Source organism: Pelobates fuscus, chromosome 7 (assembly GCF_036172605.1).
Source record: "Pelobates fuscus isolate aPelFus1 chromosome 7, aPelFus1.pri, whole genome shotgun sequence".
Classification (NCBI taxonomy): domain Eukaryota; kingdom Metazoa; phylum Chordata; class Amphibia; order Anura; family Pelobatidae; genus Pelobates; species Pelobates fuscus.
Window position 1 is genome coordinate 190624268 of NC_086323.1, and position 12750 is coordinate 190637017.

Sequence of the window (12750 nt, forward strand, 5' to 3'; positions counted from 1 at the left end):
CTACTGCCCTGATTGCCAAGCTAATAAATGGCACACATCCTGAAACTACAAATGTGGATCAGGTCTCACTAAATTTGCAAACGCCCAATATAGACAAGTTCATTTTTAGACCTGTACCTGTTAGTGTCATTGAAAAACATCTTAATAATCTAAAAATGAAAAACCAGTCCGGACCTGACCAAATCCCAGCAATGCTGTTGAAGCTCAGTGCGCCGGCAATTGCTAAACCCGTCACAACTCTAATTAATGAATCCTTGGTGTCTGGATACTTACCCAAACTTTGGAAGACTGCAAGAGTAGTGCCTATCCATAAAAGTGGTGACACTACTTTGGTTTCTAACTATCACCCTATATCATTGCTCCCGGTATTGTCAAAAATCTTAGAAAAATGTGTCCATACGCAACTATGTGAGTATTACCAACAATCAAACTATCTGACCCCTGATCAATCGGGCTTTCGCCAGAATCACTCCACTACAACTGCCCTCTTAAAAGTTTGCAATGACATCCAAACTGGCATGGAACAAGGAGACCTAACTGGAGCTATTTTCCTTGATTTTGCAAAGGCCTTTGACACAGTAGACCACGACATTCTACTGCACAAACTCAAAAAGTCAGGTATTAGTGATCATTCGCTAAACTGGTTTCGATCGTATGTATCGGAACGCTCACAATATGTGTCCATTTCTGACAGCGACTCCCTCCCTCTCCCAGTCACGTGTGGTGTTCCCCTAGGTTCCATTCTCGGCCCCCTACTATTTTCATTATTTATAAATGATCTGCCAAATGTCTGCAAATCCTCAAACATACACATGTACGCAGATGACACGGTAATCTATGCGAACAATTCCGATCTACCGCAGCTTGAGGCTGTGCTCCAAGACCAGTTTACAGAGGTAGAAAAGTGGATCGCAAAAAACAAACTCTTCCTGAACACTGACAAAACTGTCACAATGATCTTTGGAACAGTACCTAAATTACACAAATTACACAATTCCCACCTATCCATCAAAACCATTTCAAATGGCACACTGACCGCAGTCCACTCTTTCAAATACTTGGGTATGATGTTAGACCCCAATCTATCTTTTGGCCTGCACATAGAAAAGCTTGCATCTAAACTTTATCCAAAACTAGGTGCCCTGTACAGAAACAAATCCTGCCTAAGCCCTTCAGTAGAGGAAAAGATTGTACAGCAAATGCTGATGCCAATCATTGATTATGGGGATGTAGTATATGCATCTGCATCGCAATCCCACATTAATAAACTCAACACATTATATAACTCGTTCTGCCGATTTGTGCTACAATGTAATTACAGGACCCACCATTGTGACATGCTAAAAGAACTAAACTGGCTGTCGCTGGAATCCAGACGCACCCTTCATCTTTCCAGCCTTGTGTTTAAGAGCTTTTCGGGGAAACTCCCACCCTACCTGAACGCAATGCTTTCCCCGGCTGTTCCCACTTCCTATAACCTCCGATCCAGTACCAACACTTTACTTAGTCTACCTCAATATAAAAAGAAAGCAGCCCAATCCTCCTTCTCCTACAGAGCACCGCATTTGTGGAACGACCTCCCGCACAAATTAAAATCTTCCCTAAGCTTAAAGTCCTTTAAGAAATCCCTCTCTACATACTTGAAAACAGAATGTACCTGTCATTGTTGATTATATATTTCCTACCTGTTCTATGTTAAATTTTGTATATATTGTATATTAATATTGTATTTGTATTTTATTGTACTCTAATTGTAACAATGCAATGATTTGTGGACCCAGGACATACCTGAAAACGAGAGAAATCTCAATGTTTCTTTCCTGGTAAAATATTTTATAAATAAATAAATTCCCTGACTTAGGACAAGAGGGCATCTTAAAGTCTTAACATCTTTATCTATTTAGGGTTACTGCAGTAAATTATGTACTAAAAGAGTCGTAGCATAGCCTTGAAGCTTGTTTATGCATTATTGTTATTGTATTTTGTCTGGGACAAAATGGCGTAAACATATGCACTGACAGTAGGTAAAAGGTTATTGCTTAACCCCTTAAGGACCGGACTGTTTTTGCGATGTTGTACATTTGCGACCAGGCATCTTTTTACACTTTTGTGGTGTTTGTGTTTAGCTGTAATTTTCCGCTCTCTCATTTTCTGTTCCCATACAAATTATATATTGTTTTTTTCAGGACAAAAGGGGCTTTCTTTACATACCATTATTTATATAATCTCATGTAATTTAATTTTTAAAAAATGAAAAAATATGATGAAAAATTGAAAAAAATACATGTTTTTTGACTTTTATGTGAAAAATCTTTTACTCATCTACAAAAGCAAATGAAAAAAACTGCTAAATAGATTCAAAATTTTGTCCTGAGTTTAAAAATACCCAGTGTTTACATGCTTTTTGCTATTTTTTTGCATGGGCTATAAGTACAAGTAGGATATTGCGGTTTCAAAACATACATTTTTAAAATGTATCAATAGTGACATTGTAACACTATTATCTGTCATAAATCGCTGAATAACACCCCACATGTACATATTTTTTTTAAAGCAGACAACCCAGGGTATTCAATATGGGGTATGTCCAGACTTTTTTAGTAGCCACTTAGTCGCAAACACTGGCCAAAGTTAGCGTTCATATTTGTTTGTGTGTGAAAAAAGTAAAAAACTAAATTGAACGCTAATTTTGGCCAGTGTTTGTGACTAAGTGGTTACTAAAAAAGACTGGACATACCCCATTTGCAATACCTTGGGTTGTCTTCTTTTGCAAATGGTATGCCATCATGGGGGTAATTCTCATTCCTGGGCTACCATACGCTCTCAAAGGCAACGTAACCAACCTGGCCATTTTCAATGTAAAAATATTTGACCCATATATTTGACCCTGTACCTTTCAAAAACGCTATAAAACCTGTACATGGGGGGTACTTTTATACTCAGGAGACTTTGCTGAACACAAATATTAGTGTTTCAAAACTGGAAAATGTATCACAACAATTATATCATCAGTAAAAGTGCTGTTTGTGTGTGAAAAATGCAAAAAAAGTCACTTTCACTGACAATATCATCGCTGTGATATGTTTTACTGTTTTGAATCACTAATATTTGTGTTCAGCAAAGTCTCCCGAGTAAAACAGTACCCCCCATGTACAGGTTTTAGGGTGTCGTAGAACGTTACAGGGTAAAATACAGTGCTAGCAAATTAAATTCTCTGCAATTTCGGCGTGGGTTGGCAGGCAGGTCCCTCAAATTGCAATTAATAAAATTACTTAATTATGTAAAAATATTACATAAATACGCACGTAGAATTTAAATATATATGCATATTTATATATTTGAAGTCTACATGTATATTTATATAATTATTTATGTAATTTTGTATATGGACATATGAATAGTTCGTATTCTTTTTATTTATTTATATATACATAGATATATATACAATTTCATTCTAAGTGTATTTTGATATAAATATATATATATTAATATCAAAATACAGTTAGAATAAAATTTCGTATAGATATAATTTTTTTTTAAATTTTTATTATTATTTTTATTTTTTTAATTTAATTTACTTATTATTTGTATTTTATAATAATATATATATACAATATATATAGTTATTATATATATTATATATATATATATGTGTGTAATTTAATAATACGTGTATTTTTATATTAATATATGTACATATTAATATAAAAATAAACTTAGCATGACATTATATATATGATATATAGACATATTATATAGGTATAATATATGTCTATATATCATATATATATATATACACATATATAATAATATTTTTTTTTTTATTCACTATAACTTTAATTTTTTTTTGATTTTACACTGGCAGGGAGACTGCCTGTCAGCACAGACAGTCCCCCTGCAGGCAGATACTTGGACACCTATTGTGACCATGTGGTCGCCCTGTTGGGCGATCACATGGCCACAGGGGTCCTAATCCGCCATGGGGAGACTGTCTGGGCTGCAGGCAGTCTCCCCACAACGGGAGCAACGCCGATCGCCGCCGGGGGAACGACGGCGATCGGGTAAGTACCTCTTAAATTTAGGACGGTTCAGGACCGTCGTCGGTCGGCAACGCAAAAATGCCGATGACGGTCCTGAACCGTCTAGCATCGTTAAGGGGTTAAAGAAACATGTATGAAAAACAATGTTCCATTTCTAACACTTTGTCAGTTTGCAATATCTTTTAAAAAGACAAAGTACAGTACACAGTTTGAGTAATACAATATTTGCGTTTGCTCATAACATTGTTATCCTTAAATATTGCAATCCCACATAAGAGTACCGATTTAATGAATTTAGAAGGATGAACATATTGTGAATGGGAAAAATGTAGCTAATTGCATTATCATTTTCATTGCACTGTTCACAGATTCAGTATTCAAATTCCAATTCTTAAGAAAATTAATGCCCAAATCTAAAGCTATACCTTTTATAACATATTCTCTCTCCAAATAAACCACTGAACATATTTATTTCCCTCTATCATCTCTTCAGCTATACAACCCTAATTAATCTAATTGTCTGATTAGTGGCAGCATTGAATTGATGAACCAGTATCATTCATCGGGACACTCCCTCCCCCTCTCCACGTTCCCCTGTCTCCCTCTCCTCCCCTCTCTCTCTCTCTCTGTTCTCCCCTCTCCTCCTCCTCTCTCTCTCTGTTCTCCCCTCTCCTCCTCCTCCTCCTCCTCCTCTCTCTCTCTCTCTCTCTCTCTCTGTTCTCCCCTCTCCTCCTCTCTCTCTCTCTCTCTCTGTTCTCCCCTCTCCTCCTCTCTCTCTCTCTCTGTTCTCCCCTCTCCTCCTCTCTCTCTCTCTCTGTTCTCCCCTCTCCTCCTCTCTCTCTCTCTGTTCTCCCCTCTCCTCTCTCTCTCTCTCTCTGTGTGTTCTCCCCTCTCCTCCTCTCTCTCTCTCTCTGTGTTCTCCCCTCTCCTCCTCTCTCTCTCTCTCTCTCTCTGTTCTCCCCTCTCCTCCCCTCTCTCTCTCTCTCTCTGTTCTCCCCTCTCCTCCCCTCTCTCTCTCTCTCTCTGTTCTCCCCTCTCCTCCTCCTCTCTCTCTCTCTCTCTCTCTGTTCTCCCCTCTCCTCCTCTCTCTCTCTCTCTCTCTCTGTTCTCCCCTCTCTCTCTCTCTCTCTCTCTGTTCTCCCCTCTCCCTCTCTCTCTGTTCTCCCCTCTCCCTCTCTCTCTGTTCTCCCCTCTCTCTCTCTCTCTGTTCTCCCCTCCCCTCTCTCTCTCTCTCTCTCTCTCTGTTCTCCCCTCTCCTCCCCTCTCTCTCTCTCTGTTCTCCCCTCTCCTCCTCTCTCTCTCTCTCTGTTCATCCCTCTCCTCCTCTCTCTCTCTCTCTGTTCATCCCTCTCCTCCTCTCTCTCTCTCTCTGTTCTCCCCTCTCCTCCTCTCTCTCTCTCTCTCTGTTCTCCCCTCTCCTCCTCTCTCTCTCTCTCTCTCTCTGTTCTCCCCTCTCCTCTCTCTCTCTCTCTCTCTCTCTCTGTTCTCCCCTCTCCTCCTCTCTCTCTCTCTCTCTCTCTGTTCTCCCCTCTCTCTCTCTCTCTCTCTCTGTTCTCCCCTCTCCCTCTCTCTCTCTCTCTGTGTTCTCCCCTCTCCCAATCTCTCTCTGTTCTCCCCTCTCCTCCCCTCTCTCTCTCTCTCTCTGTTCTCCCCTCTCCTCCCCTCTCTCTCTCTGTTCTCCCCTCTCCTCCCCTCTCTCTCTCTCTCTCTCTGTTCTCCCCTCTCCTCCTCTCTCTCTCTCTCTCTCTTCTCCCCTCTCCTCCTCTCTCTCTCTCTCTCTCTCTGTTCTCCCCTCTCCTCCTCCTCTCTCTCTCTCTGTTCTCCCCTCTCCTCCTCTCTCTCTCTCTCTCTCTGTTCTCCCCTCTCCTCCTCTCTCTCTCTCTGTTCTCCCCTCTCCTCCTCTCTCTCTCTCTCTGTTCTCCCCTCTCCTCCTCTCTCTCTCTCTCTGTTCTCCCCTCTCCTCCTCTCTCTCTCTCTCTGTTCTCCCCTCTCCTCCTCTCTCTCTCTGTTCTCCCCTCTCCTCCTCTCTCTCTCTGTTCTCCCCTCTCCTCCTCTCTCTCTCTGTTCTCCCCTCTCCTCCTCTCTCTCTCTGTTCTCCCCTCTCCTCCTCTCTCTCTCTGTTCTCCCCTCTCCTCCTCTCTCTCTCTGTTCTCCCCTCTCCTCCTCTCTCTCTCTGTTCTCCCCTCTCCTCCTCTCTCTCTCTGTTCTCCCCTCTCCTCCTCTCTCTCTCTGTTCTCCCCTCTCCTCCTCTCTCTCTCTGTTCTCCCCTCTCCTCCTCTCTCTCTCTGTTCTCCCCTCTCTCTCTCTGTTCTCCCCTCTCTCTCTCTGTTCTCCCCTCTCTCTCTCTGTTCTCCCCTCTCTCTCTCTGTTCTCCCCTCTCCTCCTCTCTCTCTCTGTTCTCCCCTCTCCTCCTCTCTCTCTCTGTTCTCCCCTCTCCTCCTCTCTCTCTCTCTGTTCTCCCCTCTCCTCCTCTCTCTCTCTGTTCTCCCCTCTCCTTCTCTCTCTCTGTTCTCCCCCCTCTCTCTCTCTGTTCCCCCCCTCTCTCTCTCTGTTCTCCCCCTCTCTCTCTCTGTTCTCCCCCTCTCTCTCTCCATGTTCCCCCCCTCTCTCTCTCCATGTTCCCCCCCTCTCTCTCTCCATGTTCCCCCCCTCTCTCTCTCCATGTTCCCCCTTCCTCTCTCTCCATGTTCCCCCTTCTCCTTCTCTCTCTCTGTTCTCCCCTCTCCTTCTCTCTCTCTGTTCTCCCCTCTCCTTCTCTCTCTCTGTTCTCCCCCCTCTCTCTCTCCATGTTCCCCCCTCTCTCTCTCCATGTTCCCCCCCTCTCTCTCTCCATGTTCCCCCCCTCTCTCTCTCCATGTTCCCCCCCTCTCTCTCTCCATGTTCCCCCCCTCTCTCTCTCCATGTTCCCCCCCTTCTCTCTCTCCATGTTCCCCCTTCTCTCTCTCCATGTTCCCCCTTCTCTCTCTCCATGTTCCCCCTTCTCTCTCTCCATGTTCCCCCTTCTCTCTCTCCATGTTCCCCCTTCTCCTTCTCTCTCCATGTTCCTCTCTCTCTCTCCATGTTTCTCTCTCTCCATGTTCCTCTCTCTCTCTCTCTCCCTCCATGTTCCCCCCTCTCCTTCTCTCTCTCCATGTTCCCCCTCTCTCTCTCTCTCTCTCCCCATGTTAGTGTAATTGACTGATTAGTGATATTATTGCTCTGGATCCAGGAATAACCCAATAAACACAATGAACCCCGGACTCACCCTCCGCTCCCAGCAGCCCTGCACGGCCGCACTGAATGACGTCACGGAGAGGGGAGGAGTAATCCTCCCGGTTAGTTCGTTAAGCCTCACATATCATGACGTAGGGATTATCCCTCTAAGTTACGTCACTTCCGTTCGATTTCTGAATCAGTTTGGCATATGACGTCATCAGTGCGCGCCGTGCAGGGCTGCTGGGAGCGGAGGGTGAGTCCGGGGTTTATTGTGTTTATTGGGTTATTCCTGGATCCAGAGCACTAATATCACTAATCAGTCAATTACATTAACATTGGGAGAGGGGGGAACATGGAGAGAGAGAGAAGGAGAGGGGGAACATGGAGAGAGAGAGAGAAGGAGAGGGGGGAACATGGAGAGAGAGAAGGAGAGGGGGGAACATGGAGAGAGAGAGAAGGAGAGGGGGGAACATGGAGAGAGAGAGAAGGAGAGGGGGGACATGGAGAGAGAGAGAAGGAGGAGGGGGAACATGGAGAGAGAGAGAGAAGGAGAGGGGGAACATGGAGAGAGAGAGAAGGAGGAGGGGGAACATGGAGAGAGAGAGAGAAGGAGAGGGGGAACATGGAGAGAGAGAGAAGGAGAGGGGGAACATGGAGAGAGAGAGAAGGAGAGGGGGAACATGGAGAGAGAGAGAAGGAGAGGGGGGACATGGAGAGAGAGAGAAGGAGAGGGGGGGACATGGAGAGAGAGAGAAGGAGGAGGGGGAACATGGAGAGAGAGAGAGAAGGAGAGGGGGAACATGGAGAGAGAGAGAAGGAGAGGGGGGAACATGGAGAGAGAGAGAAGGAGGAGGGGGAACATGGAGAGAGAGAGAGAAGGAGAGGGGGGACATGGAGAGAGAGAGAAGGAGGAGGGGGAACATGGAGAGAGAGAGAAGGAGAGGGGGGACATGGAGAGAGAGAGAAGGAGAGGGGGGAACATGGAGAGAGAGAGAAGGAGAGGGGGGAACATGGAGAGAGAGAGAAGGAGAGGGGGGAACATGGAGAGAGAGAGAAGGAGAGGGGGGAACATGGAGAGAGAGGGAGAGGGGGGAACATGGAGAGAGAGGGAGAGGGGGGAACATGGAGAGAGAGAGAGAAGGAGAGGGGGGACATGGAGAGAGAGAGAAGGAGGAGGGGGAACATGGAGAGAGAGAGGAGGAGGGGGAACATGGAGAGAGAGAGAAGGAGAGGGGGGACATGGAGAGAGAGAGAAGGAGAGGGGGGAACATGGAGGGAGAGAGAGAGAGAAGGAGAGGGGGGAACATGGAGGGAGAGAGAGAGAGAAGGAGAGGGGGGAACATGGAGAGAGAGAGAAGGAGAGGGGGGATCATGGAGAGAGAGAGAGAAGGAGAGGGGGGAACATGGAGGGAGAGAGAGAGAGAACGTGGAGAGAGAGAGGGGGGAACGTGGAGAGAGAGAGAGAGGGGGAACGTGGAGAGAGAGAGAGGGGGAACGTGGAGAGAGAGAGAGGGGGAACGTGGAGAGAGAGAGAGAGGGGGAACGTGGAGAGAGAGAGAGAGGGGGAACGTGGAGAGAGAGAGAGGGGGGGGAACGTGGAGAGAGAGAGAGAGGGGGGAACGTAGAGAGAGAGGGGGGGAACGTGGAGAGAGAGGGGGAACGTGGAGAGAGAGAGGGGGAACGTGGAGAGAGAGAGGGGGAACGTGGAGAGAGAGAGGGGGAACGTGGAGAGAGAGAGGGGGAACGTGGAGAGAGAGAGGGGGAACGTGGAGAGAGAGAGGGGGAACGTGGAGAGAGAGAGAGGGGGAACGTGGAGAGAGAGAGAGGGGGAACGTGGAGAGAGAGAGAGGGGGAACGTGGAGAGAGAGAGAGGGGGAACGTGGAGAGAGAGAGAGGGGGAACGTGGAGAGAGAGAGAGGGGGAACGTAGAGAGAGAGAGAGAGAGGGGGGAACGTGGAGAGAGAGGGGGGGAACGTGGAGAGAGAGAGAGAGGGGGAACGTGGAGAGAGAGAGGGGGAACGTGGAGAGAGAGAGGGGGAACGTGGAGAGAGAGAGAGGGGGGAACGTGGAGAGGGAGAGAGAGAGAGAGAGAGAGGGGGAACATGGAGAGAGAGAGAGAGAGGGGGAACGTAGAGAGAGAGAGAGAGGGGGGGGACGTGGAGAGAAAGAGAAAGAGAAGGAGAGGGGTAAATGGAGAGAGAGAGTGCTACTAAAAAATACTGGATGTACCCCATTTGCAATACCTTGGATTGTCGTCTATTGGAAATGGTATGCCATCATGGGGGTGATTTTCATTCCTGGGCTACCATATGGTTTTAAATGCAACGTAACCAATCTGGCAAATTTCAATGTGAAAAAACTGAAACGCAAGCCTTATATTTGGCTCTGTAACTTAAAACCCCCTAAAACCTGTACATGAGGGGTACTGGTATACACGGGAGACTTCTCTGAACACAAATTAGTGTTTTAAAATAGTAAAACGTATCACAACAATTATGTCGTCAGTGTAAGTGCCATTTGTGTGTGGAAAATGCAAAAAAAATTAACTTTCACCCTGTACAGGTTTTATGGTATCTTGGAAAGTTACAGGGTTGAATATAGTGCTTGCAAATTCAATTCTCTGCACTTTCTCCCTGGGTTGGCAGGCATGTCAGTCAAATTTTAATTAATAAAATCACATAATTATGCCGAAAGACTACTTAAATATACACGTAGAATTTTAAAATATAATAAATATAAAATATATATATATGTGTCTTGAAAAAAGTCTAGATAGGACTGAAACGTCTACACTTTTTTGTAAGATTTGATGCTTCAATAAACAAGCACGATTGAAAAATCTTATCGAGTCTTGCGAGTGCACTTCAACAAGGGTTCATATATTCTAAAGGTCGGAGTTGGCACCCAGGCGTTTACAGGACCGGAAGCAGTGAGTGCGGGACACGTGGAAAATATATATATATACACACACCTATTTGTATTTTGTATATAGAATGTCATTCTAAGTGTATTTTGTCACACACACACACACACACACCTACCTACCTACCTACCTCTTGGGCTGTATTTTTGCCAAGTTAAGGGAGGTCCTAAAGTAAAAAAAAAAAGTTTTATTTATTATATCTTTTCATGTGACAACACTGAAGAAATGGCACTCTGCTACAATGTAAAGTAGTAAATGTACAGCCTGTATAACAGTGTAATTTTGCTGTTCCCTCAAAGTAACTCAATACACAGCCATTTATGTCTAAACCATTGGCATCAAAAGTGAGTACATCCCTAAGTATAAATTTCCAAATTGGGCCTAATTAGCCATTTTCCCCTCCCTGGAGTCATGTGACTCGTTAGTGTTACAAGGTCTTAGTTGAGAATGGGGAGCAGGTGTGTTAAATTTGGTATTATCGCTCTCTCACTCTCATATACTAGTCACTGGAAGTTCAACATGGCCCCTCAAGGCAAAGAACTCTCTGAGGATCTGAAAAAAAATAATTCTTGCTCTACATAAAGATGGCCTAGGCTATAAGAAGAGTGCCAAGACCCTGAAACTGAGCTGCAGCACGATGGGCAAGACCATACAGCGGTTTCACAGGACAGGTTCCACTCAGAACAGGCCTCGCTATGGTCGACCAAAGAAGTTGAGTGCACGTGCTCAGCACCATATCCAGAGGTTGTCTTTGGGAAATAGACATATGAGTGGTGCCAGCATTGCTGCAGAGGTTGAAGGAGTGGGGTTGTCAACCTGTCAGTGCTCAGACCAGTCTTCTAAAGATGATGCACAAGAAAGCCCGCAAACAGTTTGCTGAAGATAATCAGACTAAGGACATGGATTACTGGAACCATGTCCTGTGGTCCGATGAGACCAAGATAAACTTATTTGGTTCAGATGGTGTTAAGCGTGTGTGGTGGCAACCAGGTGAGGAGTACAAAGACAAGTGTGTTTTGCCTCCAGTCAAGCATGGTGGTGGGAGTGTTATGGTGTGGACCTGCATGAGTGCTGCCGGCACTGGGGAGCTTCAGTTCGTTGAGGGAACCATGAATGCCAACATGTACTGTGAAGCAGAGCATGATCCCCTCCTTTCGGGCAGTATTCCAACATGATAACGACCCCAAACACACCTCCAAGACAACCACTGCCTTGCTAAAGAAGCTGAAGGTCAAAGTGATGGACTGGCCAAGCATGTCTCCAGACCTTAACCCTATTAAGTATCTGTGGGGCATCCTCAAACGGAAGGTGGGGGAGCGCAGGGTCTCTAACATCCACCAGCTCCGTGATGTCGTCATGAAGGAGTGGAAGAGGACTCCAGTGGCAACCTGTGAAACTCTGGTGAACTCCATGCCCATGAGGGTTAAGACAGTGCTGGAAAATAATTGTGACCACACAAAATATTGACACTTAAGACCCAATTTGGACATTTCCATTTCCAAAGGGAGGGGTGTACTCCCTTTTGTTGCCAACGGTTTAGACATTAATGGCTGTATGTTGTTATTTTGAGGGTACAGCAAATTTACAATGTTATACAGGCTGTACACTTACTACTTTACAGTGTAGCAGAGTGTCATTTCTTCAGTGTTGTCACATGAAAAGATATAATAAAGTATATTTACAAAAATGTGAGGGGTGTGCTCACTTTTGTGAAATTCTGTATATAGATTAGACTAAAAAGGAGCTAATGTCCAATAGGGAACGCATTGGATTTGCCGAAATCGGCAAGGAGCCGGGATGGGGCTGTGCCAACCACCGTTTTGGCCAATCAGCATCTCCTCATAGAGTTGGAGATGCTGAACAACAGTGTTGCCTACTGTGCAGCACTCCCTCAGGAAGCACCTCTAGTGGCCATCTGCGGATTGGCCACTGGAGGTGTCCCTGGGGGCAATGTAAACACTGCCTTTTCTATGAAAAGGCAGTGCTTGCATGAAAATGCCTGAAGAGAATGATTTTACTTACCAGAACAAATACATTAAGCTGTAGTTGCTCTGGTGACTATAGTGTCCCTTTAAGCAAAATTCTCTGCATAAATAGATGTCAAGGTTTTATGGGACTGGTTCACTTAACCCGTTAAGGACCAAACTTCTGGAATAAAAGGGAATCATGACATGTCATGTGTCCTTAAGGGGTTAAAGTGTCATTGTTGTTTTTTATTTTTACTTCTGAAAACTTAGCTGAACAGGTCACCAAGATATTTAATTTTCATATACATCTTTTGCAATTTCTAGGCAAGTTCTTGTTATAAATCACTGACGCTTGTTCTTTTTTTCCCACAGAATCCCTTTCCTAACAAGACATCACTTTCCGGAACAGAGGTCGGCAACCCTCAGAGATGGGCACGTGTCTTTCTACTACCATGGATTTTCCATTTCACGTACAATCTTTAATTTCTCATTGGAGTAAGCCTCTCAGCATCTAATTTCAGAGGTAATAATGCCTTAAAATGATCTAGAATGTTGCATTATACAGTATGATTGTAGTCTTTATTGGGTTATTCACTAAACTAGAAATTCAAAGATAATTTCAAAT

At 44.9% G+C, this 12750-nt stretch overlaps 2 protein-coding genes across 2 annotated transcripts in view; one reads left to right on the forward strand and one right to left on the reverse strand.

Moving 5' to 3' along the window:
- LOC134568414 (gastrula zinc finger protein XlCGF71.1-like) overlaps positions 1-7325 on the reverse strand; it is a 34043-nt gene extending 26718 nt beyond the window's left edge. The window contains exon 1 of the mRNA XM_063426994.1: positions 7285-7325. The gene's annotated coding sequence lies outside the window, so the exon portion shown is untranslated. The remainder of the gene's footprint in view (positions 1-7284) is intronic.
- Positions 7326-7452: 127 nt separating this feature from the next.
- FOXRED2 (FAD dependent oxidoreductase domain containing 2) overlaps positions 7453-12750 on the forward strand; it is an 80322-nt gene continuing 75024 nt past the window's right edge. The window contains exons 1-2 of the mRNA XM_063427605.1: positions 7453-7488; positions 12516-12648. The gene's annotated coding sequence lies outside the window, so the exon portion shown is untranslated. The remainder of the gene's footprint in view (positions 7489-12515; positions 12649-12750) is intronic.